Source organism: Leptonychotes weddellii, chromosome 7, assembly GCF_054177405.1.
Source record: "Leptonychotes weddellii isolate Sample4059 chromosome 7, ASM5417740v2, whole genome shotgun sequence".
NCBI classification, from domain to species: Eukaryota; Metazoa; Chordata; class Mammalia; order Carnivora; family Phocidae; genus Leptonychotes; species Leptonychotes weddellii.
Genome location: NC_138375.1, coordinates 47,535,326 through 47,541,048, shown reverse-complemented (window position 1 = coordinate 47,541,048; position 5,723 = coordinate 47,535,326).

Below are 5,723 nucleotides of genomic sequence, written 5' to 3'. Positions count from 1 at the left end.
CTACGATTCCCCCGCTTCATTTTTCCCTTCCTTCTCCTAATATCCTCCATGCTATTCCTTATGTTCCACAAATAAGTGAAACTATATGATAATTGACTTTCTCTGCTTGACTTATTTCACTTAGCATAATCTCCTCCAGTCCCATCCATGTTGATGCAAAAGTTGGGTATTCATCCTTTCTGATGGCTGAGTAATATTCCATTGTATATATGGACCACATCTTCCTTATCCATTCATCTGTTGAAGAGCATCTCGGCTCTTTCCACAGTTTGGCTATTGCGGACATTGCTGCTATGAACATTGGGGTGCATATGGCCCTTCTTTTCACTACATCTGTGTCTTTGGGGTAAATACCCAGTAGTGCAATTGCTGGGTCATAGGGTAGCTCTATTTTTAATTTTTTGAGGAACCTCCACACTGTTTTCCAAAGTGGCTGTACCAGCTTGCATTCCCACCTGGGAAATTTCTTGTAAAATTAAGTAATAGGAAAATATTTGTCTTGATGAGAAACTAAAATACTATTCTTCTTTCCACAAACTATATAAATGAGCATGTTTCTCCTTTTGACCTTGCTGCCTGGATACTCAAAGTCAGAACTGAATGATAGCTGACTTTTTGTGTGTGTTAATCTTCTTTTATTCTTGTACCTGGTTTTCTATTTCTATTCTATATTTTGCATTTGTTTTTTTTCTGAGAGGCTCCTCAAAACTTCTAGGGAAAAAGAATATAAATAAATACTAATAAGTGAAACAGTTATTGGTGATTTTTTGGGACTACTCAGTCGTTTGGATCAATTATATCATATTATCTATTGATTACCTGGTGTTTTGTTTGAACTAAAATCCAGTATTAAATAAAATAATACCAAATGGAAAAGACATTAACCGTAAGAGGACAGTTGGAACCAGAAGACTCAGCAAAATCAGACACAGAACTGGAGATAATATATTTTACAGAAAAGACCTAGTTTCTTTGAAATTCCTTCCAATTTATACTTTGAAACTACTTTAGCAAAATGTCATATATCTTCTTGTTTTTAAGGTAAGAAGGAAATACTGTTTTATTTATGTGATAAAAAAAATTACTCTTCTTTTCTTTAGACACTTTTTTATTTAGGTTCACAAAAAAATTAAGAGGAAAGTACTGAAATTTCCCATATATCCCCTACTCCTACACATGCATAGTCTCCCTCATTATCAAGAGTGGTACATTTGTTGCAATTGATGAACCTACACTGGCACATCATTATCACCCAAGGTCCATAGTTTACATTTTAGTTCACTCTTGGTGTTTTACATTCTATGGGTTTGGACAAATGTAGAATGACATGTATCCATCATTATTGTATCTTACAGAGTATTTTCACAGTCCTCAAAATCCTCTGTCTTCAACCTATTCAACCTTCCCTCAGCCCGACCCCTAGAAACCACTGATCTTTTCACTGTCTACATAGTTTTGCCTTCTCCAGAATGTCCTATAGCTGGAATTATATAATATCTAGAGTTTCAGATTGGCTTCTTTCACTTAGCAATATGCATGTAAGTGTCCTCCACACCTTTTATGACTTGACACCTTGTTTCTTTTTAGCATTAAATAATAGTCCATTGGGGCGCCTGGGTGGCTCAGTCGTTAAGCGTCTGCCTTCGGCTCAGGTCCTGGGATTGAGCCCCTCATAGGGCTTCCTGCTCCTTAGGAAGCCTGCTTCTCCCTCTCCCACTCCCCCTGCTTGTGTTCCCTCTTGCTGTGTCTCTCTCTGTTAAAAATAATAATAATAATAGTTCATTGTTTGGATATACCATAGTGTATTTATTCATTCACCTACTGAAGGACATCTTGTTGCTTCCAAATTTGAGGAAATGTGAATAAAGCTGCTATAAACACCTGTATGCAGATTTTTATGTCAATGTAAATTTTGTAAGAAATCACAAAACTATTTTCCAAAGTGGCTGTACCATTTTGAATCCCCACCAGCAGTGAATGAGAGTTTCTGTTGCTCCATGTCCTTACTAGCATTTGGTGTTATCAGTGTTCTGGATTTCGGCCATTCTTATAAGTGTGTAGTGGTATCACATTGTTGTTTTAATTTTATTTTCCTAATGACATATGATGTGGAGCATCTTTCATATACTTATTTTCCATCTGTGAATATTTATTATATCTGCTGAGGTGTCTGTTAAGGTTTTTTTGTCCACTTGTTAATCAAGTTATCTGTTTCTTATTTTTGAATTTTAAAAAGTTTTTGTGTATTTTGGATAACAGTCTTTTGTCAGGTATGTCTTTGGCAGATATTTTCTCCCAGTCTGTGGCTAGTCTTCTTATTCTTTTGACATTATTTTTGTGGGGCAGAAATTTTTAATTTTAATGAAGTCCCGCTTATCAACTATTTCTTTTATGGAGTGTGTCCTTAGTGTTGTATCTAAGAACCATACCCAAGGTTATCCAGGTTTTCTCCTATGTTATCTTCTAGTTTTGTGTGTAACATTCATTTTGAGTTAATTTTTGTGAATGTCGTAAGGTTTTGGGCTAGATTAATTTTCTTGCATGTGGATGTCTAGTTGTCCTATCACCATTGGTTGACAAGACTATTTTTGCTCCATTAAATTGCCTTTGCTCTTTGTCAAATATCAGTTGATTATATTTATGGGAGTCTAGTCTAAGCTCTACATCCTCTTCCACTGATCTATTTTTTCACTAATGCCATGCTGTCTTGATTACTGTGGCTTTATATTAAGTTTTGAAGTTTGTTAACATCAGTCCTCCAACTTTATTCTTCTTCAGTGTTTTGTAACTGTTCTAGATCTTTTGCCCCTGCATAAAAACTTTAGAGCTAATTAATTTGTGAATATCCATAAAATAACTTGGTGGAGTTTTTATTGGGATTGCATTGATGACTTTATAAATCTATAGATCAAGTTAGAAGTAATCAACCTTTGTCAATATTTATTTTATTTTGAAGAGCTTTTTAAAATACAGAAACGTATAGAGAACAGTTACCATACACTCTTGTTACCTAGCACGAGAATTACAAACATGTTTTTTTCCCTTTAGGTAAAGTGTTTTAGACAGAGAAAATTCCAGATCAAGGTGAAGTTCTGTTTGTTTCCTTTGACCCTTTTTTCCTACTCCCTTGAGAGAGTCAACTGATATCTTGAATATGCTATATACTTTATAGTACATGTTTTTGTATTTTTACTGTGTGTGCATATGTAGACTTCTTTGTGTTTTTAATTTATAAAAATGTTGCTACACTGTATCAATATTTCTTTCACTAAATATTGCTTTCTAGACATGCTGAATATACCACAATACAATTTTATATTCACCACTGGATAAACATTTGAATTGGGTTGTTTTTTAGATTACAAATAATGTTATAATGCATATCCTTTTATATGTCCCTAACACAAGTACAGAATATCCTTGAAGGATTTTATACTTGTGCATATTCATCTTTATTAGACATTGCAATTCCAAATTTGTTTTACCAATACATCAATTCATCAGCACTATTATATGAAAAAAACTTGTCTCAAACATACCAAATCTTGATATTTTCACTTTTTTTTTTGCTAATCTGATATGTTTGACAAAATATCTCATTGTTTTAATTTCCCTAAATTTACTATTAAGATTGAGGGTTTGTTTTTTTTAAGTTTAATGACCCTTTGGGATTTCTTAATATTTTGGGGTTTTTTTTAAGTTTTATTTATTTATTTTGAGAGAAAGAGAGAGTGAACAGGGGAGGGGCAGAGGGAGAGAATCTCAAGCAGACTCCACACTGAACACCGAGCCCAATGTGGGGCTCAATCTCATGACCCTGAGCTGAAAACCAAGAGTCAGAAGCTTAACTGACTGAGACACCCAGGCATCCCAAAGGATTTTTTCATATTTGAATTGCCTGTTTATAGCCCTTATCCATTTTATTACTTCATTGTTTATCTTTTTCATAGTAATTTATGTTATAATTTATACACATATAGATGAACAATATGGGTTTGAACTGGGCAGATCCATTTATATACAGATATTTTACAGTACCATAAATGTATTTTCTCTTCCTTATTATTTTCTTAATAACATTTTCTTTATTCTAGCTTATTTTACAAATAAAACATATAATACATATACAAAATATGTCTTAATTGACTATGTTATTGGCAAAGCTTCTAGTCAACAATAGGCTATTATTACAGTATGTACATATATTTATGTATATATTACTTTGCCCTTATATGTTCAACCAGTGGCTTCTCTGAGTCTATTACTTTGTTTACAGTATATTTTGTCATATAATTTTTTATTTTAATGTTGTAAACTTTATTTTGTTTTTCCTTAATAACATGTGATCTAAGTTGCTATCTAATAAATTATTTCCTCCTGTGAGTAAAAATATTTAATACATTTTCCTCTAATAGTTTTAAAGTATTTTTTCCATTTAAACCCTTAATTATCTGGAATATGTTTTTGTGAATGGGGATTATTAAGGATCTGTTTTCTTGTCCTAATTCTAATGCAATTGTTCTAATACCAAGTGTGGAATAGTCTGTATTTTCCTCACAGATTTGTAATATCCCCTCTACAATATAACAATTTTCCATTTTTGCTGGGGATATATTTGGGCTCCCAATTCTTTCTTTTTTTTTTTTAAGATTTTATTTATTTATTTGACAGAGCGAGACACCGGGAGAGAGGGAACACAAGCAGAGGCAGAGGGAGAAGCAGGCTCCCCGCCGAGCAGGGAGCCCGATGCAGGGCTCGATCCCAGGACCCTGGGATCATGACCTGAGCTGAAGGCAGACGCTTAACCGACTGAGCCACCCAGGTGCCCCTCCCAATTCTGTTCTTTTGACTTATTTACTTATATGCACACCATTGTTTTTCATTGTTTTCCTTAAATATTGTGTGTAATGGATGTTATGGTATGCCTCCTCTGGTAAATTTTTAATAATAAAGGACTTATTTCTCTATCTGCTGGGAGTGCTGTGAGCCCTTTCCCAAATTTCCTCAGCTGAAGAGTCTTGTACTCAGCATGAATCTTTATTGGAGTAGGCAACCTTCAATAACATAGATACAAATATTTATATCCCTCCCCAGAACTTGAGACAAATGTATAGGACCATCTCAGCTTCAGAACTGCCATGAGCTTATCCAGGGTCATTGTTGAGACTGCATATTTTCTACTCCAATCCTTCCCTTTCCACAGGTGGTAATCCCAAAACACTCCCTAAAAAACTGCCTACATGCCATCCTTTGTCTTATAATCTGCTGTTCAGGGAATGAAACTTGTGACTAAAGGCAGATTTCATTGGCAACCTGCCAGTTTCTGGCCTCTTGCACAAACTTCCCTCTATATATATGTTTTTATATCTTATATTTCTAAGCTGTAAGCTACCTGTTCTTGAGAAGATCTGTGGGTATGCCACAACAAGGAATTAGACCATATATGCAAATTTTAAAATACCACTAAAGAGTGTTTTGAAAGAATCTATTATGGAAATATATACACTATGCAGTTTTTTTCAAAATTTCAACAAGCACTTAGATCTAGTATGTACTAGACCTTACATGTGATTCCAGAGATTCAAAGAAAAAGTCTGGGTACTGTCATCATGAAGCTCATTACCCACCGTTTGGCTTCTCTTTTTAACCACTATGCCAATATTTCTTTTGATTTTCATATATTTGAAATGCTATGTAAAATATTCCTTTTTTGTATTCAGTAA